Here is a 26,899-nt window from a genome sequence, read left to right on the forward strand (position 1 = left end):
GCCGCCCGCGCTGGCGCCCTGGCCACGGCGCGTCTCGGGATGCGCGGCGTGGCGGCGGGTCCCCGTGGCGTCTCCCCGGTCGGGTTCTCGCCCGTCCCGGGGGGCCTCGGAGCCTCGGCTCACGCGGGGTGCCCCGCCGCCCGCCGCCTCCCGCCGCCCGCCCTGGATGGCTCTCTGCTCCGTCGGGGGGGGGTCCGCCCCCCCCCCGGGCCCGTCTTCCTGCCTTGCGCGCCTCTCTTCTTGCCCTAGCCTGCAGACCTTTACACCCCCTTCCTTAAGCCCTCCCTTCAGGCCCCGGGTCCGGTCCGGGTCCGGCTTTCCGTCTCCTTCCCCGCCTCCTCCCCGAACCGCCACCCCCACGCCCTTGCCCGCTCGTGCCCCGCTTCCCGCCGCAGCCCCCCTCCCGCAGGGGGGGGCCTGGGCCGCGGGTGCGGGGGAGGGGACGGTGAGGGTTGGTCGGTGCCACGGGGAAGGTGTTGCTCGGAAGTGAGGGCGGGGCCGGGGCCGGTCGGCCCTGGTGGCCCTGGATGGGGGGGGGAGAAGAAGGGTCGTGTGGGGGTCGTGGGGGCGGGGTGGAAGCGGGGGGCGTCGGGCGGCGGCGGTCCTGTGGGGGCGGTTAGCCCCGTCGGAGCCTCCGTCACGGGCCGGCAGCGTCGGGGCTCTCGGTTTGCCATTATGTGGGTCCGGCCGCGGCCCCGGGGGGGTCGGCGTCGAGGTGGTTGGCGGTGTTGCGGGCTTGCTCCCTCGTCCCCCACCCACCTCGCCCGCCTCCACCCTGTCCAGGTACCTAGCGCGTCCCGGCGCGGAGGTTTAAAGACCCTTGGGGGGTCGCCCGTCCGCCTCGGGTCGGGGGCGGTCGGGCCCGTGGGGAGCCGTGGAGGCTGGTCTTCCCGTGTCTCCTCCAGACTCCGCTGCCCGCCCCCTGCCGCGCCCCAGGCCGGGGTGCCGCCGCGCCTGCGCCCACGCCACGGCCCTCCCCGGTTGCCGGGAGGGGGCTTGCCCGGCGGCTGCCGGGTGGTGCGTGAGCGTGTGCGTGTGCGTGCGCCCCGTGTCCCTTGGGGGTGTGTGTGGGGGGAGGGGACAGGCGGGAACCCCCTGGGCGCCTGTGGGGTTGTTCCGAGCTCGCCCCGCGCGTCCGCGTGGCGGGGCGGGCTTGCCGGACTTGCCCTGTCGTTCCAACCCTTCCGACCTCTCGGAGTCTGGTCTTTGTTGTCTCTTGCTGGCCGGCCGGAGGCACCCTTCGGGGATGTGCTGTGCCAGGTTGGGGGGGCGCCCCTTTTTGGGGTTGGCCCTCCCGGCGATCACAAAAACTCGTACGACTCTTAGCGGTGGATCACTCGGCTCGTGCGTCGATGAAGAACGCAGCTAGCTGCGAGAATTAATGTGAATTGCAGGACACATTGATCATCGACACTTCGAACGCACTTGCGGCCCCGGGTTCCTCCCGGGGCTACGCCTGTCTGAGCGTCGCTTGCCGATCAATCGCCTCCCCCGGGTGGGTGTCTCTCCCGGGGGGTAAGGCGCGGCTGGGGGTTCCCTCGCAGGGCCCGCCCCGCCGGCGCCCGCCCCGCCCGAGGGCGCCCCGCCACGCCCGCCTGCGCGGCGGTACGGTGTGCGGGGTCGTCCGCGGGCCGGGGACAGGGTCGTCCTGGCCGCCGGGCCCTCCGTCCCCCTAAGTGCAGACGACGGTGGCCGCCGCTGCCGGCCCTCCCTCCTTCCTCCTCCTTCTCCTCCCCCCCCGCCCCCTCCCCGGCCCCGTGTGTCCGGTCCCCGCCGCCTCCCTCAGCCCCCCCCCCCGCCCCCGCCTCGCCCCGCCGGGTCCGCTCGGCGGTGACGCGTGTGTGGGACGTGGGAGGGTGTGGGACGGGGGTGGGGCTGGGGGCCGGCGCCCGTGGGGCGGTGGTGGGGGGTGGGTGGTTGGGGGGGAAAGGTGTGTGTGTGGGGGGGGAGAGGCCGAGGCCGGTCGCCGCCCGCGAGGAAAGGGAAGGGCGAGGAGAGCTCGCACCTCTGAGGGCCGTGGCCGCCGCCGCGGTCCCTCTGGGGGAGATCCCTCGTGCCGCACGCGGTCTTTGGGATCGCCGCCCGGGTCTCGGGAGGGTTTTGCGGTGCCCCGTGCCGCGCGCGGTCCCGTGGGCCGTCGTGGGGGGTGGAGGTGCGGATCCGGAGCGCCGTCGGTCTCGCCGCCTTGCCCCAGGCGGTGACCGCGGCGGTCCGGCCGTGGCCCCCTCCTCTCCCGGTCCGCGGCCGTGCGTCCGGGGCCCGAGCCGCGGCCCCCGCCCCGGCTCCCCGCTGGCGATCCCGGCCCCCTTTGCCCTGTCGGGGCGGCTCGCGCCGAGGCCGAGTCGCGCGCGGGGCTGCGCCCCGGGGATGCGTGCCCCGGCGGCGGCCCGCGGGACGCCGCGGCGTCGCCCGCCGCTGCGCGCTTCCCCCCGGGTTGCGGCCGCGCCGCACTGCGTGCCCCGAGCCCGCGTTGTCGCGGAGGGCGGTGTGGTTCTCCGCGGGGGTTTCCATGGTTGGAGGCGTGCCGCGCCGTCCGCCGGCCCCGGCCGGGGGCCGCGGCGGGAGCGCGCGCGGGGCATGTGGGACGTGTGGGGGGGAAGGCCGGGTGTGCCGCGCGGGAGGGGAAAAGGGCCGGCGGTCGGGGGCGACCGCCGCGCTCGGACCCCCCCCCCACGCCCGCGCCCGCTTCCCCCCCCGCTCCCCCGCCCCGCGCCGCGCCGCTCGCCGCGGTTCCCCGCCTCCGGTGGTCGTCGCGAGGCGGCGCGTCCCGCGCCTCGGCCCTGCCCAACCCCCGTTCCTCCGCTGCCCCCTCCGCCTTCCAACCCCGGCAGGGCTCCCGCCTGTGCCGCCGGCCCGTGCTCCCGCCTGCCCGCCCGCCGTTCCGCCGTCAGTCCCGCGTGCGCACCCTTACCTTCCCCGTCCCCGCTCCCCTCCCGGCTCTCTCTCCCCTCCCGCGCGCTCTCGCGCTCTCTCGCTCTCCGTCCCTCCCTCGCGGAGGGTTTGGAGGAGAGGGGGTTGTGGGTGCGTTGCCGGGGGGGGGGGGTCGTCGGTTTGGGGGGGGCGGCTCGGGCGTTGTGTTTTGGGGTTCTTGCGTCGTTGGGTGTGTCGGCCCGGAGAAACCGGGCGGGTTTGCGGAGCGCGGCCTCTTCCCGGGGCCGGCGTTCCGGTCCTCTCGTCGCCCCTTACCGCCCTGGCCTCGCGGGGCTCCTCCTGGCGCGCGCGCGCGCGCGCCCCTCCGAGACGCGACCTCAGATCAGACGTGGCGACCCGCTGAATTTAAGCATATTAGTCAGCGGAGGAAAAGAAACTAACGAGGATTCCCTCAGTAACGGCGAGTGAACAGGGAAGAGCCCAGCGCCGAATCCCCGCCCCGCGGTGGGGCGCGGGAAATGTGGCGTACGGAAGACCCACTCCCCGGCGCCGCTCGTGGGGGGCCCAAGTCCTTCTGATCGAGGCCCAGCCCGTGGACGGTGTGAGGCCGGTAGCGGCCCCCGGCGCGCCGGGCCCGGGTCTTCCCGGAGTCGGGTTGCTTGGGAATGCAGCCCAAAGCGGGTGGTAAACTCCATCTAAGGCTAAATACCGGCACGAGACCGATAGTCAACAAGTACCGTAAGGGAAAGTTGAAAAGAACTTTGAAGAGAGAGTTCAAGAGGGCGTGAAACCGTTAAGAGGTAAACGGGTGGGGTCCGCGCAGTCCGCCCGGAGGATTCAACCCGGCGGCGGGTCCGGCCGTGCCGGCGGTCCGGCGGATCTTTCCCGCCCCCCGTTCCTCCCGACCCCTCCACCCGCCCTCCCTCCCCCGCCGTCCCTCCTCTCCGGAGGGGGGCTCCGGCGGGTGCGTGGGGGGGCGGGCGGGGCCGGGGGTGGGGCCGGCGGGGGACCGCCCCCCGGCCGGCGACCGGCCGCCGCCGGGCGCATTTCCACCGCGGCGGTGCGCCGCGACCGGCTCCGGGACGGCTGGGAAGGTGGCTCGGGGGGCCCCGCTCTCTCCCGAGGGCGGGCCCACCCCCCGAGTGTTACAGCCCCCCGGCAGCAGCGCTCGCCGAATCCCGTGGCCGAGGGAGCAGACCGTCGCCGCGCTCTCCCCCCTCCCGGCGCCCACCCCCGCTTTGAAGTTCGTTCTACCGCTATCCTAAATATAGTCAATTATTTTAGTTCCAAAGATGGGTAGCGTAACAGTACAAGTGTTTATTATGGTGTACATTAATTCAAAACTGGGATGTGTGGGGAATATAAAGATGAATATAAACTTCACAGGGGGGGGGGGGAACATGAAAACTTAAAAACTCACGGGCTCCTTTTTTTTTTCCAGAACTAAAACAAGTGATCCAAGTGTTCTAGGTGAGGAAGGAATGCTTCTTGGCCATTACTGTATGCAATAAGATGACTCACACACGAAGTCTAAAAGTGAAGCTTACCATATAGAAGATGTAGCTGTGATTTTTTAACAATGTTATTGCTTATGTCTACAAAATTTTGAAATGTTGGAATAGATGGTAAGCTTAGGTTTCATCATGTATTGATCTTTATGAAATTTTTAAATTAAAAACCACTGTTACAGAAATTTTCATATACTGAGATATCACGCAAATAAAAATATGTAACATTCTATTTATGGGTATTTTGGAGAAAGTTAATGTATTATAAAACAGTCAAGTTTGAAATATACCAAGTTCATGATGGTTTCTGTCACAATGAAAGGGAGTAAAAATTCCAAAGGAAAAATTTTAAGTAATATCTGAGGTAAATGTATTAAACAAGTGGTGGGTCACGAGTAATTCCTTTTAATTTTTAGTACTTGGAAATATTTGTGAAAGTGCAGCAGTTTCAAAAGTGACTATTTTGGGCAAAATGTGTTTGGAATGAATAAGTGAAATTATTTCAGTTTATCATAAGATTTCTAGATAACTAGACAGTAGGGAACATTCTACAGGATTTAAGTCAGGAAAGAAAACGAAATTGCAAGCTCTCCTCAGGTGACCTTTGTTTTATTTTAGCAAGTTTCATTTGCTGTAAAAATTGGAACTTTGCCTCCTTGTAGGGAATGTTCTTGAGAATGCAATCCTGGTGTTTTGCTTTCAATGTCCTGGGAGAGGAAAGGCACACTCCACACTTGAGGGTTCATAAATCACCTGGTAGATCTTATCTGTGGAGAATAGCACAGGCTAAACCAACTGATCCGCAATCTGAAAACTCAGTCTACTGAGATCATTGCCAGGACCCCAGGTGCATTGTCTTTAATGGTATCCCAGATTTATATGAATATCAAAGGTCACTAAGTCCAACTGCTCTTCTGAAGCTTGGGAAGACCAGTTGAAATAGCAAAGGGGGTTAGGAGCTGCAGTATAACGAAGCTGTGCTGCCATCAATGGAGTGCTGCCCTTATGCACCACTTCATCTATTCTCATTTCCATCATCATGATTTTTAAAGCACAAATCATCTGGTCAAGTCACTCCTCTGCTTAAAAGTCTTCAATATCCTTCCTCACACTTAGGCTGAAACCTCTTAACCTGATGTGTAACAGCTTTGTGTTAGCCCTCTCCTCCTCTATAAGGGTCTCTTCACCTCAGCACTAGTCTGTTTAAATTACTTTGTTTTGTGCACGTACATTTATCATTTAGTCTCTGGTCTTGTCCCCGAGGGCAGTGATGATATTTATACTATGTATCCTTGTAATGTTAGTGCATGGAATTTAGGAGGTTCTCAACAAGTGGTTGTTGAAAGAAAAGCAGGGGGGGGGAAACACAGGGAAAGAGAAATTTTTGTTTGTAAAATACATTTACATTTTGTAAAATGTAAGAATATTTGTATAAAGTATTAGTAGAAATGACAGCATTTGGGCCCTATCAGAAAAAATATCTTTTAGAATGTATCCAGCTCCATTTGTTTTCGGTGAGAGGGATGGAGATAGATAATAAAATAAAATGTTTGAAATGAAAGAATTCAAGCCTTCCGGCCTTATTAACCACCCAGGACCATCACAAAGTGAATGTGAAAAGGTTATAATAGAAACAGCATCGAAATACACAGATCCTGTGTGGCTTGCAAGGTTTGTGGTAGGAAGAAATTTAAAAGAGGCAAAACCCTTATATAAGTATCGCTTAAATGACAGGTAGTTCTTATGCAATTTTCTCTTGAGTTTCTTATATCTCTCTATATCTTTCATCTAAAAGACTAAATTCTCTCTCTACAGATGTATCAAAAGGCTGAAAATAACACCATTTTATTATAGTCACATTTCCTGTCTCAGGTGTTTGTTTTAGATATAATTTTAAAAATTAAGGGAAATTCGGAGAAGACTCAAAGCAAAGAGGATCCTCAGTTCACCTCAGCCCAAAGACACACTAAGATAATGGCTACATCTGCATATAGAGACGGGCAGAGCGACCCTCCACAACGAATTCTGGAGAGGTTTGAAAAGGGTATAGGAGGGGTGGAGCTGCAGTTGGGAATGAAACTTCCAGTGACACTATAAATGGAAGGTGTATGTCAGAAGCATAAAGGGCAGTAGGGGAAGCTCTGAGAGAACACAGAAACAACAGTTTTTAAAAGAGTGTGAGATACAGGTGGATGAGATTTACTAGTCTTAGAATGTGTTCTGTAGGGGCAGAAATCTTCAAGAGATTTCTCAAGGAAAAAAAAAGTGGTTGTGGGCATCATTTTTCTTCCTCTCTCCAGCCTTAGGTAGCTGGAAACTTGCAGGATCCAATGATAACACTCTCCATGTACCTTGCTAACATTGTACACCCAGCTTCCACGTTCCTTTCTGGCTACGGTGATTCAACCCACTCAACTTAGCAGGCAGCACCCTGTACATCCAGCAGGGACAAGTAGCAGTCCAAAGTGACTCCTACCCTGGGGAGGGGATCAGATAACTGCACACCACAGTGCCCTCAGTTCCAGCATCCTCGTGGCTTAGTGTTTGCAGAGGTAGTAAGCCCCAGTCAGTGTTCCAACAGCTGTGGTAGATATGCTAACTGTAGACCACTAGCCCCATACACCAATAAGAATCTCTGAGACTTGCAGGGAGAAAGCCTTTCCCTTTGATGTACCTGCAGTTCTGGCAGAAATCTCAATTGAAGACAGTCAACTGGACTTCTAACCTTGCCCACTAAATGAGCTCAACAGTGAGAACAGTAACCCCCCTACCCCTACTCCGCAGTACACAACAGCAAGCATAGCTAGTCATTGCAACAGGCTGGGATAGAGACAATCAAGGCTCAGCCAAAATGGGAAGAGCATGCAGCACACAGAGGGGGACACCCCTGGAGCAGCACCTGGTTCTAGTGACCAGGGGGGCTACTTTAAACACCAGGAGACACAGCTGACCTAATACCATAGGAACAAATGCAATGAGTTAGGCCAAATGAGACAGGAATAGTTCCCAAATGAAAGAACAAGATACAATCACTAAAATAAGCTAGATGAAAGAGAGATAAGCAAATATGCCTGATAAAGAATCAAAGCAAGGTCATAAAGATATTCGCTGGACTTGGGAAAAGAGTGGATAAAGTAAGTGAGAATCTCAATTTCAACAAAAAGAAAATAGAAAAAATAAGGAAATCAATTAATAAAATAAAAATACACTACAGGGAACCAATAGCCCATAAGAGGATGCAGAAGAATGGAAGACAATGTATTGGAAAGCATCCAAGCTGAGCAGCAAAAAGAAAAATAACAAATGAGGAAAGGTAATGGAACTCAACAACATCCAGTGTAATAACATTCACATATAAGGAGTCTCTGAAAGGGGAAAAAACTTATTAGAAGAAATAATAGCTGAAGACTTCCTCAATCTGGGGAAGAAAACACACATACATCCAGGTCCAGGAGGCCTACAAAATGACAACGATTAAAATAGTTAAGTAATGATAAAGAGAAAATGTTAGCAGATATAATAAAAAAGTTCCATGCAAGTGAAATTCCCATAAGGCCGTCAGCGGAAACATATACTCAAAGTGCTAAAAGAAAAAAAACCAAAACACTAAGAATGCTGGATCCAGCAAGGCTATCAGAACAGAAGGAGACACAGGTTCCCAAACAAAAGTTAAAGGATTTGTCACCTTTAAACCAGCCTTCTTACAAAATAGAAATATTTTGTAGAAATTCCTACATAATTAGGAATATGAAATTCATGAAACGGAAAAATTTCACAGGTAAAGAAATATATGGTAAAATTAATCACTTTTTTTAATTTTTGTTTTTTAACGTTTATTTTTGAGGCGGGAGACACAGAATCGGAAGCAGGCTCCAGGCTCTGAGCTATCAGCCCGGGGCTGAAACTCACGGACCAGCGAGATTGTGACCTGAGCCGAAGTCCGAGGCTCAACCGACTGAGCCACCCAGGCGCCCCTAGAGCAACCACTTTTAAAGCCAGTATGGAGGTTAAAACATGAAAGTGATTAAAATTCAATTGTATCTACAAATATGAGTCCAAGAATACACAAAATAAAAAGATGTAAAATGTGACATCACAAAAAAAAAAACATGGGGGTGAGTTAAAATTTAGTGCTTGCAATGTGTTTGAACCTAATATAGACTGCTAGACACTTCAGAAGTTATTATGAACATGATCTCATAGTTCATGTGTTTGAGCCCTCTGTGTTTGACAGCTCAGAGCCTGGAGCCTGCCTTGGATTCTGTGTGTCTGTGTCTCTCTTTCTCTGAAAAATAAAGGAACACTCAAAAGCCAAGTTATATATGATAACAATGGTAACCACAAATCAAAAACCTATAACAGTTACACAAAAAAATAGAAAGTCAAGTATAACACTAAGCAAAGCCATCTAACCACAAAAAAATCTAGAGAAGAAGGAAACAAGTGTATACCTACTAATCATTACTTTAAATGTAAATCGTCCAAATGCTCCAATCAAAACATATAAATGGCTGAATGGATAAAAAAAATGTAATACCCATCATATGCTGCCTGCAACTGTCTCACTTCAAACCTATAAACAAAAGGTGAAGGGATCAAACACACACACCATGCAAATGAAAGTGCACGAAGGGCCAGTTGTAGCAATTCTCATATCAGACAACATGGGCTTTAAAAACAAAAACTGTAGCAAGAGACAATGAAAGGCACTATATGATGATGATGAATGGAACAATACATCAAGAGGATATAAAAATTACAAATATCTATGCACATAACATAGGAACACTAAAATACATAAAACAAATATTCACAGATAGAAATTGACAATAATACGACAATAGAAGGGGGTTTTAACACCCCACTTACATCAATGGATAAATCATCCAGATAGAATATCAACAACATTCCATTCCCTGACACTAGAATGCATATTCTTTTTAGGTGCACATGGAACACTTTTGAGGATACATTATGTGATAGGCCATAAGGTAAATCTCAGTAAATATTAGAATATTTTCCAACCACTGCAATATGATACTAGAAATCAATTATAAGAAACAAATCTGGAAGATGCCCCCAAATACGTGGTGGAGGTGAAACAAGATGCTACTCAACAATGAAGGAGTTAAAGAAGAAATCAACAAACACATGGAGACAATTGAAAATGAGCACACAACAGTGCAAAATCTTTGGCGTGCAGCAAAAGCAGTAAGAGGGAATTTTATAGCAATCAGGCCTACTTCAAGATATAAGAAAATTCTCAAAGAACCTAATCTTACACCAAAAAAAAGAACATACCAAGGTTAGAAGAAGAAATCATAAACACTAGAGCAGAAATGAACAAAATAGGGACTAAAAGAACAACAGAAAAAACAGAAAAGATCAATGAAATCAAGAGTCAATTTTCTAAAAAGATAAACTTGATAACACTTTAGCCAAATTTATTAAGAAAAAAGAAAGAGGTTTCAAATAACATCATAAATGAAGGAGAAGAAATAGCAAGGATTATAAGAGCATATTATGAAAAATTATGTGCCCAAATAGTGGACAATTTAGTAAAATATATAATCCTCAAAAACTGAGTCAGGAAGAAATAGAAAATGTGAGCTGAGCAATTAATAGTAAGATTGAATCAGAAGTCAACACAACTTCCTAATCCATCCTACACGGCCAGCAAGAGTGGGCCAAAGACATAACTGCAACAAGAAAAATGCAAAACAAACAAGTAACTACAGGCCAACATATATGATGAACATAGATATAAAAATCCTCAAAAGATTTACAAACCCATTTAAGCAATATATTAAAATAATAATTGAACATGATCAAGTATTTTCAGTATGTGCGAGTCAATCAGTATGATACATCCACATTAACAAGAGAAAGGATAAACACCATATGATCATGTAAAGATGTGCAGATGTAGCGTTTGATATTTTCAACATCCTTTTCTGATAAAAACTCTCAATGAAGTGGGTTTAGAGCAACATATCTCAACATAATAAAGGCCATACACAGCAAATCCAATGGTGAAAAGTTAGGAGTTCCACGCTTGCCACTTTTATTCAGTGGAGTTCTGGAAGCCACAGCCATCATATTAAGATGAGAAAAAGAAATGAAAAGCATCCAAATTGCTAAGGAAGCAGCAGTAAAACCAGCGCTCTTTGTAGATGACATGTTGCTATATAAAAAACCCTAAAGGCACTGCAAACATCTATTACAACTGATAAATGAATTCAGTCAAGTTACAGGATACAAAATCAATAGAAAGAATGTGTGTTGCATTTCTATACAGAAATTCAAAAGTAGCAGAAAGAAAATTCAAGGAAGCAATGCAATTTACAGTTGCACCAAAAGGATATAATACCTAGGGCTAAAATTAATGAAGGAGGTGAAAGACCTATTCTGTGAAAACTATAAAACACTGATGGAAGAAATTGAAGATGAAACAACAAATGTAAACGTATATAGCATGCTCATGGATGTGAAGAATTACTATTGTTAAAATGTCCATATTACCCAAAGCAATATATAGATTAAATGCAATCTGTTTCAAAATACTAACAGCATTTATCACAGAACTAGAAGAAATAAGATTTGTTAAAAAACCACAAAACCAAGGCCATCTTGAGAAAGAACAAAACCTAGAGGTGTCACAATCTCAGATTTCAAGATATACTACACACCTATACCAATAAACACAGGATGGTACTGACACCAAAAAAGACACATAGAAGAGGATAGAGAGCCCAGAAATAAACCTACACACATATGGTTGATTAGTCTATAACAGAAGAGTAAGAATATATAATGGGAAAAGACAGTATTTTCAAAAAATGTTTTTGAGGAATCTGACAGGTACATGAAAAATAATGAAACTGGACAATTTTGTACAGCATATTGGAAAATAATCTTAACATGGATTACTACATACAAGACCTGAAACCATAAAACTCCTAGAGGAAAACAGGCAGTAATCTTACATCAGCCTTAGCAATATATTTTTTTCAAAATTTTTTTCAACGTTTATTTATTTTTGGGAAAGGAGAGACAGAGCATGAACGGGGGAGGGGCAGGGAGAGAGGCAGACACAGAATCGGAAGCAGGCTCCAGGCTCTGAGCCATCAGCCCAGAGCCTGACGCGGGGCTCGAACTCACGGACCGCGAGATCGTGACCTGGCTGAAGTCGGACGCTTAACCGACTGCACCACCCAGGCGCCCCAGCCTTAGCAATATTTTTCTAGGTATGTCTGCTGAAGCAAGGAAACCAAAGTGAAACTAAACTTCAGAGTACACCAAAATAAAAAGCTTGTGCATAGCAAAGGAAACAATGAAATGGCAAAATGAAAACAAAAAGGCAATTTACAGAATAGAGGAAAATATTTGCAAATGATCTGATAAAGGGTTAATATCCAAAGTATATAAAGAACTTATACAACTCAACATCAAAAAAACAATCTGATTAAAAATGGGCAGAGGACCTGAATAGACATGTAGATGGCCAACAGATACGTGGAAAGATGCTCAATATTACTGATCATCAAGGAAATGCCAAAAACAGAAAAAAAAGGCAACCTCAATCCCCCCGAAAACAACAAAACAAATAAGACATCACTTCACACCAATCAGAATTGCTAGTATCAAAAGGACAAGGAAAAAACACATCTTGGTGAAGATGTGGAGAAATGGAAACCCTGTGCACTGTTGGTGGGTATGTAAAAATGGTGCAGCCACTGTGGAAGAGTGTGGAGTTTCCTAAAAACAGAAATACCCTATGATTCAGTAATTCTACTACTGGGTGTTTACCCAAAGGAAAAGAAAAGAGTAATTCAAAATGACATATGCACCCCTATGTTTACTACAGCATTATTTACAATAGCTAATATATGGAAGCAACATAAGGTTTCCATCAAGAGATGAATGGATAAATATGCTGTATGTGTGTGTGTGTGTATGTATATATATACACACACACACACACAATGGAATATTATTCATCCATTAAAAACCAATGTGCTTTTTGCCATCTGCAACAACATTAATGGACCTAGAATGTATAACACTAAGTGAAACAAGTCAGACAGGGAAGGACAAATACCATAGGATTTCCCTTCTATGTGGAATCTAATAAGTAAACAAAGAAAAAAGATACAAACTGATGTCTAAATACAGAGAACAAACTGGTGGTTGCGAGGGGGGATGGGGAATGGGTAAAGTAGATAAAGATTAAGAAGGATTAAACTTCCAATATAAAATAAATAACTCACAGAGATGAAAATTTCAGCATAGGGAATATAGCCAATAATGCTATAAAAACATATTATGGCAAGTTATATTGACTACACTGACCATTGGAACACTGATGAATGTATAGAATTGTCAAAGCAATATGTTACATACTTTGAGCTGATATAACATTGCATGTTAATTATACTTCAGTAAAAAATAATAAAATAAAAAAGTATCAGTGGTCACTATTTCCAGTCTACAGTTTTACAATACAATTTCTTAGTTTTCCAAATCATGGCACTAATTAGTTTGCACACAGATGCCTAGTGTAAAGCCAAAGTCTAACATGTAGGAGATAGTCATGTTTTCTTATTCCAGAGAAGCCAACCATATCAATGCATTTCTCCAATAATCCAATAAATATTTATAGAGTGATTATTTGGCAAACATGTTTTGTAACTTCTGGGAAAATGATGATGAGCTAAAGCAGACATTATCCCTGTCTCTCTGGAGTTTAGTATCTAGTGGGCGAGGGGACATCTACCAGGCACAAAACACACATGCATTCAGCTGTCACCTGTATGTATAGAGTTAACAAATATGACTTTTAAGAATAAATAGAATTTGAAGTTTTACTATGTACCCAGTATGTATTTATCTTTAGAGTTATTATTTATCTTAATTATTCCAAAGAATGCAGACAAAATGTCTTTTCTATCTCATTCCTTTGACTTTTATAAATATGGAGGAACATGTGGAAAATGTGAAGACTTCTTGTGTGATGCAGCCCCTTATCAATTTGTTCACTTGTCAGAAGGACAATGACTGTGGGAAATGACAAACCTGTGTCTACCTCTCAGCCAAGTCAGGCTCTTCATGCACTTGCTCAGGGTGCAAATAAACGTTTATGTCACAATTGCTATCTTTCAGAGAGTGGAAGGATAAAAAAAAAACAAAAACAAAAACACAAGATCTCACAAATGACAGGATGTCAGCTCAAGGCACTATCAAAGACAGGAGAGGGTGGAGGTCAGAGAACACTTACTGGTAAGTGGTAGGGCTGACGTTGATGCGCTGAGGATGACTTCCTGATTCGAATATGCTTGCCAGAGCGACATTACTTCCAAACAGGCAATATCATGGCATTCTTACCCTAACAATTCCAGCGAGCACAGAACCCAAGTGAGTGCCTATCTTTATCTAAAAGAAAAAGAAAGAAAAATGAAAAGGATATATTTATGTTTTTCTTTTGGTATGCAATTCTTTTAATGACAGGTAGTGCTAACTATGTAAACCACTGAATTAGGATCTCCTCAAAGGAAGTTGGTCTTGGTCATTTTTGTGAGCCTGATATCTGGGCCATTATAGTGGCAATAAACATGAATACTGTGGAATAAGTAAATAAATTATACGAACAAATTGTATTTAATTTGCTACATAAATCTGGTTATACTACAGGTCAAATCATTTTTCATTTGTACACGTTAAAAAATTTATTATTCTCCCTCCATTTACTCTCACATACAACCCTATTTTTTCCTTCATAAAATAAAGTGCTATTATACATTAGATATTTATATTTCTGTTTATTTTGTTTAAATGTTGGATTGTCCTATAAGAGAAGGGTCCATATCTACTTTCTTTTTTTTTTTTAACATTTATTTATTTTTGAGAAGAGCATGAGCAGGGGAGGGGCAGAGAGAGAAAGGCTCTAGGCTCTGAGCTGTCAACACAGAGCCTGATGCAGGACTCGAACTGACTGCGAGATCATGACCTGAGCCGAAGTCGGACCCTTAACCGACTGAGCCACCTAGGCACCCCTATTTAAATAATTTTTAATTAATTAATTAATTACTTTTTGAGCGAAAGCATGCAAGTGAGTGAGGGGCAGAGAGAAAGAATCCCACAACATGCAGAATGAGAGGGGGAGAGAGGGCAGAGCTCAAACTCACACACTGTGAGATTATGACCTGAGCCACTCAGGCACCCCTCTTCTGCATTTCTTTTGACAACTTACTGAGATTTCCCAAGAATTGGGAAGGGTAGCAAGAATTGTTTGCCTATGTAAGGAAGTGAATGATTGCATCACTGAGAATATGTTAGGAACATCGAGCAGTTAGACAAAATAGATACATTCAACTCTCAATGAGGAATATAGATTCCTTTCAGTAAGATTTACTGTCATTTAAATAATGTAACTACTCAGAAACATTAGCATCCATCTTCCCAGTACATCCTCACTACAGAAGGTCGCTTTGCACTAAACCAGTGGCTGTTAACTAGGGACATTTGTGCCCTTCGGTGAACATCTTGCAATGTCCTGAGACACTTTTTATTTTCACAACTGGGATGGGGAGCTGTTTCTGGCATCTATTCAGTTGAGCTAGAGATGCCCAGGACAGGCTCCCTACAACAGAGAATTTTCCAGTCCAAAGTATCATTGGTGCAGAATATGAGAAACCCTGGTCTACACAGGCTTCAGGCACCCTTAGTAGACCAGTACGCACACGAAATTATAAATGCTTTAATCAGAGCAAAGCTTTGATGTGTAACACTAGACTTCACTTTTTACAGAACTTTTATGAAAAAAAAAAAGTGCTCATCCTAGGGATTTATTGGAAAACAGTAATTTTTGGATCTATCCTCAGGTTAGGATACCTGTTGCCAAATCTCTTCTATCTATCTGAAATGTGTGAAATACTGCAAAGCTCTAGAAAGCATCAGCGTCCCCACTTATCAAATGATGCAGTTATTCTCCTAACACTCAACTGATTATTCAGCTGCTAAGGCTCATAAACAAGCACATTTTAAGACAACATTTCTCCCACGGTGCCTAAAAATAGAAGGCTTATAGGGTTAGACTTCAGTTAGCCAAAACTCTCCCTGGTTTCATCAAGAAGGAATCTTTGGGTTGGGAGAGCCGCACGGACTCATTACTTGAGCTCCCCATTTTATAATAAATAAATGTAAGTCCAGAGGAGCACATTGAAAAGAGCAATTAGCCCACAGGGGGCATTCATGCAAATATGAGTTCCCTTCCCATACCTCATGGCACCCATTGTGCAGCTTCTGTGCCAAGAACAATGCTACTTGAACTTTATAAAAGTTCAGTAAATAAATAGATGGACTAATTCCCAAATATCTGAATCAAACTGAAACCATGATTAACAGGAGTTAGGAGCTAGCAAGTTATTAAAACCAAACACCAATTTGTGTTGAAATAGTCCTGCTGGAGCAAGACAGATTTTCCAAATTAAAATAGAAGATCTATAGTAGAAAAAAAAAGAAAGACTTCTATGGAAAGAGCCAGTTATCTATGTACTCGGGTTTGCATTTAAATATCATTCTTAGACTAATGTAGTTAAGATTTTAAGCTTTTAAAAATAGTTAATTGGGGCCACTGGGTGGCTCAGTTGGTTAAGCATCTGGTCATTATCTCGGGTTCATGAGCTGGAGCCCTGCGTCAGGTTCAGTGCTGACAGTTCAGAGTCTGGAGCCTGCTTTGGATTCTGTGTCTCCCTCTCTGTGTTCCTCCCTTGCTTGTGCTCTCTCTCTCTCAAAAATACACATTAAAAAATTATTTAAAAAGTAGCTAATTAACTTTGTTTTTTTGTTTTTGGTGTTTTGGTTGTTTTTTTGCTAATTAACTGTTTTAATAGCCAGGAGACTAAAATCATTACTTCCTTTGTTAGGAAACAAGGAAGGACAACAAGTACTTTATTCTTCTACCACTATTAACATGCATTATAAGTTTCTCATAAAATATTTCTTTCACTAATAAAAGGAAATAAATGAAATTGATTTTCACATTTTGGTCTTATTTTATTAATAACCAATATTTCCCTTACAAGAAAATATCACTTAATGTTTTAAATTCTAACTTTCAAAGCTAACGATTTTTAGGCAGAATACAATCAACTCATATAATAACCTCTGTAGTTTTTTTTTATAATTTCTCCTTATTTTCCCCATGTGCAGGAAAACAGGGAGAAATCATCTCTGTAAATGTGTGGCATTTTTCCTTCTGTCAGGGGACTCAGCCAGCCTCCAACTGATGGTGTCAAAATGTCATAGTCTCAAGTAATATGCTTGGACAAATAGCACTTTGGGCAAAATGTCTCCCTGTGTTTATTGTGAACTCCACAGAAGTACCACTCATAGATAAATTTCAATTTACAGAAAATACTTGACAAACAAAAATGGTTCTCGTGACTGGTATGGTAACATAATTTCAGAGACAAGATACATGGTGACTTTTATAAAATAAAATGGTGACATTTTAAATACTTGGTAGTTTAGAGTTAGGGGAGAAATCGAGTTCGTAATCTTGTTTATGGTGTTTTGTTGGGGAAGAATAGGACCTTACAAAAGATGATTAGGAAGGCATGCCTGGAATCCTACAAAGGATACCACGGAAATATTGTCAGAGACTGCAAGGGGTTGGGGAGGGTACAGCGCTATGGTTCACCTTCACCTGCACCTTCTCACAGGGCACTGATAGCCATGTACATGATTATTTAAATACATTCAGTAGCTAATAAAAGATTTAAATATGACTGAACTCGTAGGAGTGTTATTACTAAGGCCTTTAAGTGGAATCTGAAGTTTACCTTTTGCAGAAAAAAAATGTGTTAAGAATTGTTTTTGATAGGAAGAAACTGATTTAAGGCCATTGACCTACTTGAGTTAAATATGCGTATATCTAGGAATACCCAGCATATAATTTACCAGTTGAAAAACACAGCATTTTGTGCCAGAAATACGGACATTGATAAATCATTAACATGGTGCTATACTTTAAACACATACAGAACTGCTCATTTTAATAAAGATTAACAGCGGAATTAAAAGGTTAGAATGTTTTTTTTAATTTAAGAAGGTGATTGATACCATTTCCTAAAAGCATTCGAAAATGGCATATATTAAAATGATGTCCATGCTTACTGCTGTTAACTGAATTTCTTCAGGGAAAATTTAGTTCATTTCACATCTCGAAAGTTCTATATCTCAGAAAACAATGCACTTGACAGATGTGTAAGCAAAACAAAATTAGTGAGTTCAATTATTACACATTAATAATTACCCTCCTTTATAAGCCATTATCTTTTTTTTCCTTTGTAAGAATTGATAGCATGGATAAGTTTATCTCCCAAATGAAAGTAAAGTAACAAAATTAAATTCTTGAGTCACAATGGAGAACTCTTGGCCACACATCAGAATCAACTAGGGAGATTTAAAATTGGTGTCTTGGTTCTCAATTCCAGGGATTTTGATTTAATGAGTCTGGAGTGAGATGTGGGGCTTTTAACTCTCCCTAGAGTTTCTAATGTGCATCCAAAGGTGAGAACCACCAAGTATAGAACATCATTTTACTTTCATGGATATTTTAACAAAGTATCAATACTGCAGGAGCCAAGTAGTTTAAATAGCCCAACCTTTTCCCAGCAAATGGTTTTAGCCAGCATTGTGTAAATACTTTAATATGCATTCACACATACATAACACCTTTCAATTTTGAGAAGGAAGCACACATATTCCCTCTTGCTCCCAGAAGACAATATTCCTGCATGTCTCCTGAAGACTTTTGAAAATAATATGTTTAATTAAAATACTAGCAAATCGTGTAGAACTGTGAATATTCCTCAGACTTCATGCATTTCACTTGGTTAGAGACAAAGCTTTCTTTGAGACCTCAGCACATCTGTGTTTGGGTGGGTGGCAACCCAGGCTCATATAGTGCTTTATAGAGTCTATATGGCTGGGCCAATAGGATTGTCAAGAGAAACAACCTCATCTGGGAGTGTTTGTCATTAGAGCAACCCTAGGACAAACATGGTGGCTGGCATGGAAGGCGCTGTAGGCTTGTGGATGCTGAAAGGAGTGTTGTCTCTTTGGAAGTTGTCATAGACTAGAACCTGACCCATCACATACTTGCTCAATGATCCTCAGAAAATTACTTCTCTACATCTTGTCATCTATAATACAGGGATACTGTACCAGCTTAGGTGATACATAATAAGTGTTGGCTAGTGTCCAACATGAAACATGAGGGTTATTAACTTGTTCTGGGAAAATATTTTTTAATCTTCTCATAGTGCAAGGGCTGGGGAATTTTCAGGTCGACAGACCTTATTCCACAGATACAGAAACCTAAACAAAAGGGTAAATGGCCTGCTAAAGAATGCAGCTAGTAAGGATGAGAGTCCAAATGGAAACATAATTCTTATGGTTTCTACCAAATTGGTCCTTGCCTCCTAATGACTTGGTATTTCTCTTTCTTAATTCTCTTTTTCATGACTAGAGAGGAAAATGCACAATTATAATTTATATTTCTACAAACCTCCATAAAATCTGCTTAGTTATACAGCATTATCAAGGGAATAAACCAAGGGAAATTGTTTTCTGAAAATTCTGCAAACTAACACCTACAATAAAATTCAAACACAACAACCATCATCATAACTAAGGAGACATGACTATTAAACGCAATGTGCTATCCTTGATGATATCTTGGGGGAAAAGGACAGTAAGGGAAAATTGAGGAAATCTGAATAAATTATAGATTTTAGTTAATAATAATGTATCCATGTGGGTTTATTAATTATAACAATAGTGCCACACTACTGTTTGGGGAAAACTTGATGTAGACTATTTGGAAACTCCTTGTACCACTTTGCAACTATTCTGAAAATCGAAAACTATTATAAAATAAAAAGTACATTTTAAAATGTAAGTCATATGATCCTCCACCAATAAAAGGACGCAGTTTCCAAGTTTTTAAAATCTTTACAAGTGTTACATATTGTAGTCATGTTGTGTTATTATTATTGTTTACTAACATTTATTCCATTTGGGCATTAGATGGTGCTCATGCTCATTTTATGAGCAGGTTGGCTTCATAATATCACCATTAGATGTCTCAACTGGAGATGTTTCTGGAAGATTTGGTCCACTATTAATTTCAAAGGTAAATTGTATGAGAACAAAGTTAACCCCATAACAAAGTTTAAATAAACCTTAGGTTGGGAGGCAAAATTCAAACAATGAAGAAAATCTTAATAGAAATTAAGAAATCATTAAGTAGGATTCCCAAATCTCAAGGCCTCCAAAGGCAGATTTCAAGGCATCTACAGATCTCCTGAAGATGTCTGTATATGTTGGATCCATCATGTTTATCATATTTTCAAAGGAGCCATGGATACCCCAATATTTGAGAACCATTATTTTAATATACCTTTCAGTTTCAAATCATGTCCCTATCTTCAACATCCACCACTAAATTTTGCATTTAGTACACAATCTTAAAAAGTTTGTTGATTGAATAAATGAACTGATCAGAAAAATGAACAAAAGGAAATTCTATGCTGAGCACAAATGTCACCCCTTCCCTTCCTCTAAATATTTACAGCATTATACATATTTTTACCGCTCAAGTCACTGGATACTTATTTATCTATGTATCTCTCATCAATATTTGCAAACTAAGATTGAAAAGGACCTTTTAAACAAGGGATCTTGACTTGATGTTTTTATACCCAATCCTGCCTCTGCTTGTCATATTAGCCCAGTAATTGTTGAAGGAACATCATCCCAGAACTTTATAAAATTGTAGCTTTAGATCATCCCAAATCTGGCTAAAAATTAGAAGAAGCTAGTTAATGGCTGCAAAAAGAAAATAAAAACCTTAGCAACTGGGTCTAAAATTACAACCAAATCTCAAAACTGTTCTTTCAGTGCTGCTTCAGTCCAGCTGTGATGTTTTTATTTTTGGATGGTATTCTCCAGCACTAAATAAAAGGATAATGGATTCTCAGGAAACAATGAGTCCATGGACTAGAAGAAGTCATCTGATTTAACTAGGTCTCTGCTTTTAACATGGCTTTGAGAGAAAGCTCTGAAGTTTGAAATGAAAGGCTTTGTACTATTTATTTCTAATTAACACGACACTTGATGATGCCATTTAAGCAAGCAAAAGCAAAACAAAACAAAAAGCAGGAAACCTTTTTCTTCAAACAGGTAACATGATAAATGAAGAACTTATGGAGAGCAGTCATCAAAGACCAATTCTGTGTGTGTGTGTGTGTGCATACACAATGCTAATTTTAAGGAATCTCTTCACACAGAGAACTCTTAGAAGAGTTAATGTGTACAGATTTGTTTTGACCCCATTTTCTGAGCACTTGAAATGTGGCATAAGAACTCGGTAGCTTTAACCAAACCTTTTTTTTTCTATTTAAAAAAGGATTTCTGATTCTTACTTTGTATTTATTAATGTGTGACTTTATAAAACCATTAAAATCTACACAGTTCTTTTGACATATTTTATTATGGTGCCAAGTCACCTACAGATTCCTAAAACCACCACACTGCTTTACTTCCTTGGGCCTTTGTTTGTTTGTTTTTTTTTTTTTTTTTTTTTTTTTTTTTTAACCTGATTTGACACCCTTCCACCACTTGCCTGGGGGACATTTGCAGAGACCCAGCTTGGCCATCATCAGTGCTCTGTGCCTGTGCTTAAGCTGCTCTCTCTACTCTCCCCAATTCCTGACCTATCTGGATGGCCTCTCACCTTTCACACCACAGCTTATAAATCACTTCTTCCATGTAGCCTTTCATTAGGAAGATAGATGTCTCGGCATGATTTGTACTCACTGCATTTCCCCTAACAGGCACTACATTTTGTTCAATTGTTTTCATTATCTATCTTCACAGCATGGTGCTAATCTCAGGAAAAACAAGGGAAGCATCTGTTTTGCTCACTGTTATATCTCAGCACCTACCAGAACGTTCTCGCACGTAGTAGTGGCTCAATATATATTGAAGTGAAATATGAATAAGTCATTTCTTTAAACACCTCAGAATATGACTATGCCTTCTGAATTAGATATTTGAAATGTGTTTTGTTTTCTTCAAATGTTCCTCTTCATAAAAGATATATCCTAAAATACAGATTTAGGTAAAGAATAATTTGCCAGAAACTTGCCTAAGATACTCCTCCATGTCTTTTCATTTTACTTCTTCTACCACCAAGTGAAAAACAACAAGATGAACAAACAGAAGAAACTGAGTCAGGTTAAGTTACTGTATCTGAGTAGTGTTACCTGCCCAGTGGAACTCTCTAAGGGTTACCTGTGAGAGCTGTAATCAGGAGCCAGGCACACAGCAAAATGAAGCTGATTCCCACTTTCTTATTGACACTAGCCACTGAAATATCAAGCTGTGATATCCATTTGGCATATGGAACAGAACATATATATCCTACAATTACCAAAATTATATCAAATACTTTAAATGTAAATAGGGAAGGGTATCATCAGAACAAAAATCAAGCCATGGCAGATTGCCATTCTTTAGTATAAGGTAACACATTTCAATATGTAATTTTCTTCTGTCACAATATTAATGAAGAGTATATTCTCATTAAAAGGAGTTAGAAATGTTTCGGAGTACCTTGAACCAAACATCAGAAATGGTAAAATACCACTTTTTATTATGAATTTAAGAGGTGGTCAGTAACAGACATGTGCATGTCTAATTAAGTGTCTGAATCTCTAGTGACTTTCACAGTGACAACAGTAGACCCTAGCTTCTTACACCAGATTGTTTCATATAGCCATGCATGGACTATGCAATACTTCTTTGGGGTGAGAAGCAAATAAAAGAAAATCTTGCACAGTATGACTCCCTTCTCCCCCACCCCCCAATAGGCATGCAAGAAGAGACTGTGGGTTTTAAGCATTATAAGGACTTTTGATGTGATTCAGAAAGCTATCAAAAGCGTGAGACTCAAGCATGTCTGTCTTGCAAATAGGTGATTGATACAAATTTATTAGGTAAACAAGCAAAACTTAAGTTGTACATTAACAGATTATATTTTTGATCCAGAGTATTGATATGGGAGACAGGATGGAAAATGACTTTAGACTTTTGGCTGAGCAACAAAGATGGTAGGCTAAAGGAGTTCTTAGTGAATATGAGTGGTAATGCTGATGGAGACAAAGAGCCTGCTTAGACATTTAGGTGGCAAATTGATGGGAATTGGTGACCAAATGCAGGTAAGGTTAAAAGAAGAATTATGAGGAAGCCCAAAACTCTGGATTGGTATGCTGGGTTTCATGGATTGAAATAAAGGCTAAAGGAGAAAGAATGCCTTGCTTTGGGTGGGATGAACATTTGAATGGGAGTGTTAAATGTGAGTTATATTTGAATGGGAAAAATAAGCTCTGAAGTGGTTCTACATGCCGTGTCTTTGACAGATTGACCAGTGAAACATGGGGGAAGAACGACAAACAGCTGGGTGAATAATCTTCAGGAACAAAATATTTAAGAGATTTATAATCAAAGTAAAGCCAACGTTCTGAATCCAAGTCAAGAGTGAAATTGTAGAGCAGACACAGGTAGGAGTTGTAGATCAGGGCAAAAATGGCAGGACAAAACCAAGAAGTAGGCGATGCATGAGAAGGCAAGTAATGAAGTTTGAGGCAATGAAAAAAGGGGACCTTCATTGTAAAGAAAACCAGTCAGGACAAGAGTCAGTCCCTTAACAAAACCTGCCTAAGTTCTGGAGCAAGAAGAAAGTAGGCGAAAAGGATATCCATGTTGCAGTAAGCAGAGACTCAGAGGCCCATCCTGACAATGGGAGACTAAATTTGAGAGGTGTCCCGAGAGAGGCAACCCATCTGGAGAGTTTCCCCGCTGAGAGTCCCCTGAACCGGACTCACGAATCTGGCAAAAAGAATCCAGACACTGGCATTTTCCCATATGTACAAGATGAGAACATGTAACGGAGGACATAAGCTTCTCAATTAGATAACTTCAGTCTCTTGATCTGGGAAGGAAACCACAGACATTCTTAATTTCTTAAACCTCTGAGGAATTTTCAATCTCCTAAATACGGCACTAAGGTCACGGTTTTGAGTTGCTCCTTTGCCCCAGTCATTTAGAAAGAATTCAACAAGAAAAAAAATACTGTGACACTTCTGAAAAAAAAAAACACCACAGATCTCTCAGAAAGAAAAACGGCTCGTATTCAGAAACTAGACTTAGTTTAGTAACTGAAATCACTTAGAAAATCTTTAATTGACTTCTCTTCTCCATCCCTATTGTTCCTACCTTAGCTGGGGCTGTCATTCTCTTACCCGGAGAACCACCCTGATCTACCAGCTTGTCTACCTGTGTTGTGTCTAGCTTGGCTCCTCTTCAATCTTCCAATACAAAGCTGCCAGGTGGTACTTTCTAAAATGCTCTAGGGGCGCCTGGGTGGCTCAGTCGGTTGGGCGGCCGACTTCGGCTCAGCTCACGATCTCGCGGTCCATGAGTTTGAGCCCCGCGTCGGGCTCTGGGCTGATGGCTCAGAGCCTGGAGCCTGCTTCCGATTCTGTGTCTCCCTCTCTTTCTGCCCCTCCCCCGTTCATGCTCTGTCTCTGTTTCAAAAATAAATAAAACGTTAAAAAAAATTAAAATGCTCTAGAACATTCACCTGCAAAGGTTTCTCCCCAATTAAAATCTGTCAATGGTTCCTGACTTCCTCCTGAATAATATCCAGACCGCTTTGCAAGGAATTCATGTTTTTTAATGGCCTGGCTTCTTGTCCATGGCCCCATTTCAACGGACACTCCTTATAATTTCTCCTCTCAAAACACCATATGCTTTCTCATTTTCTAAATTCAAAGAATAATTCCACACTTCTGGGCTTTTGGATATGCTATTTCTTCTGCTTGTTCTGTCCTCCCTATCTTAATTACCTGAGAAATTAATACTCAATCTATTAATCTTCAACACTCTTCTCAAATTCCCTCTTAATAAAGACTCTCCTGCTTTCTTGACCTCCCTCTTCCCACCCTTCGCCAGCCATAGTCTATCATCCCATCTCCTCTGCTATCTTGGTTTCTTGTACACTCCTATACTTTAGCATGTACAAATAATAGTAGACTCTTAAATTTTTTACTGAAGAGATGAAGAGGGCATTTCTTTGGCAATCCAGACAAGTCTTTGGAAATCCCTAAATTCACAATGCCACAGCATCATAAATTTCTCCCAAAAATGGTTTTTTAGGAAGGAGACAGAACATAAGCTATGTGAATGTGCAGATGGTGAAAACCCGTCTAAGCTCATTGACTAGCTCCCTGCCTAACTCCTATTGCATGGACAATTTAAATAAATATATGTCTAAGTGAAATTACTACTTATGGTGTATAACTACTCTGTACTTACTAGTGAACAATCCAAACTGAGAATGTAAATTTTATAAATACTAAGGATCAAACTGATAGCACTACCTTGTTTAAACATTTGCTACCCCATCTAAATCTACATTCTACGAGAGGAGAAACCATGTCTGTTTTTGTGTGAGAGATAGTAAATGTTCAATAAATTTTAAATGAATAAATGACCCAGATACCTGAAATTCAGTTGCAATGTTTTAAAAAAATCATAAAATGCTCATTCCCTTCTTCCCTGGTTTTGAGAAGAATGCAACCACATCTTCTTATTTCTAAAAAGAATTATTGCTGGAGAAATGATTTACTTCATTCAGTACTGATTTACTTCACTATATATTCATTCACAGACCAAATATTTGTTGGGTTCTTAATATACGGTGCTCACTGTTCTATGTGTTAAAGATACAGGAATAAGTACAAAAAGATGAGGTCTCTGCTTTTATGACATCTGTATTCTAATGGAAATACAATAAGCAAATAAATGAAATCCTCCATAGTACCACAAATTCATATTTTTAAGAATGCTTCTGTTCTTTTTTAAAGATTTTTTAAATGCTTACTTATTTTTTTGAGATAGATAGAGACAGAGTGCAAGAAGGGTAGGGGCAGAGAGAGAGGAAACACAGAATCTGAAGCAGGTTCCAGGTCCTGAGCTGTCAGCATAGAGCCCAACGGGGGGCTTAAACTCATGAATTGTGACATCATGACCTAAGCTGAAGTGGGATGCTTAAATGAGTGAGCCACCCAGGCACCCCACCTCTGTTCTTTTTAAAACCTGTTAAAAAGTTAGCTATGGGAATTGAAGTTAGGAGGAAAGGATTGGTGGGGTTTGCTGTCTACTGTTGCAACTACACAATGCAAACTCTGAGCTTTGCAATTTCAGATTTTGGCTATCTTTCAAATCCTTGTAGTGTTCCTAACTTATTTGTATAAATAGCATTGCCAACTGACTGAGTAAGATAAATTTTCATTTCTCTGGGCTGGGTGTGTGACTTTGCAAACAAGCAACTTTGCCAGGAAACTGAGTAAAAAAGTCTTACTTTTGTCATAGGGAGACACTTGGCTGAGGAAACCAAAGGTGGTGGGCGGGGAGGGGGGCGTGGAATATGCAGTCTTGTAGTGGAAACTGCCCTTTAGAAATTCAGTAAGTTTTAAGTAGAGACTGTTTTCTACAATGACGCAACTCAGCCAATCATTGTAAAATCAGCAGAGGAAAAAAATGGCTCCTTCAATGATGAACTAACTTTGTAAATTTAGAGGAAATCATACCAGCCAGAATCACACAATTAATTAAGGCAGGACTTGAAAGACTGAAAACATGTTGATGGCTTCTCACAACTATTCTTTCCTTTGGAATAAGCTTCCTTCCACATTCTCCAATATCCAGCTAAAGGAACCAAACTTTTGAACCCTTCTCTCTCATGATATTTAGTACCACTGTGCTCTATATATTTCAACTAGTTCATTGATCACATTGTACTTTAATTATTTTGATAAGTCTGCTTCATATTCTACATTGTAATCTTGTTCCCATATACATCTTTAATCCCCATAAGTCATTTTTCTGGAATGGATAGAATGAACAATTATAGTCTATTTTCTACAATGGCTTCACCAAGCATATTATTCTATAGTGATATGGAAGAAAAGTCACTCCTTCAATGGCTAAGCAACTTCCTTTACTTAAAATGAAATATTTTTATATTCACATTCTTCAATTTTATGTACACACAGCTTCAAAAGACATTTATCCACCTTTGCTGAATTTGTTTATGATGACAAATGAAAAATTTAATGAATATCTAACCTAAAAATGTTAAATATCAAATATTATAATTGCCTTTCCATACTGCCAACAACATATTTATGCAATAATGATGATGAAACATTTCCTTGAAAGGCATAGATATGTTATCCCTAACAATGAAATGTTTAATGGGATTAGAGTTAGTGGAAAAGCAATATTAGGAGCAGAAAATTCTTCAAGCTCTGACAAAAGGATGGACAATTTTTCCCATTACAGAAAGTAAGAGACGGTGGACTCATTTGTGAACAAGGCAAATGGAT

The 26,899-nt window shown here is 42.6% G+C and overlaps 1 non-coding gene and 1 pseudogene across 1 annotated transcript; one reads left to right on the top strand and one right to left on the bottom strand.

Annotated features, from left to right (window-relative positions):
• The first annotated feature begins 1,317 nt into the window (after positions 1 to 1,317).
• On the top strand, positions 1,318 to 1,470 carry LOC122486212. The gene has a single exon (XR_006298064.1). It is a non-coding gene; the product is annotated as a 5.8S ribosomal RNA (ribosomal RNA).
• A 1,852-nt stretch (positions 1,471 to 3,322) lies between these two features.
• LOC122486040 overlaps positions 3,323 to 26,899 on the bottom strand; it is a 61,604-nt pseudogene continuing 38,027 nt past the window's right edge.

This window comes from Prionailurus bengalensis, chromosome E1 (genome assembly GCF_016509475.1).
Source record: "Prionailurus bengalensis isolate Pbe53 chromosome E1, Fcat_Pben_1.1_paternal_pri, whole genome shotgun sequence".
In the NCBI taxonomy this organism is placed as follows: domain Eukaryota; kingdom Metazoa; phylum Chordata; class Mammalia; order Carnivora; family Felidae; genus Prionailurus; species Prionailurus bengalensis.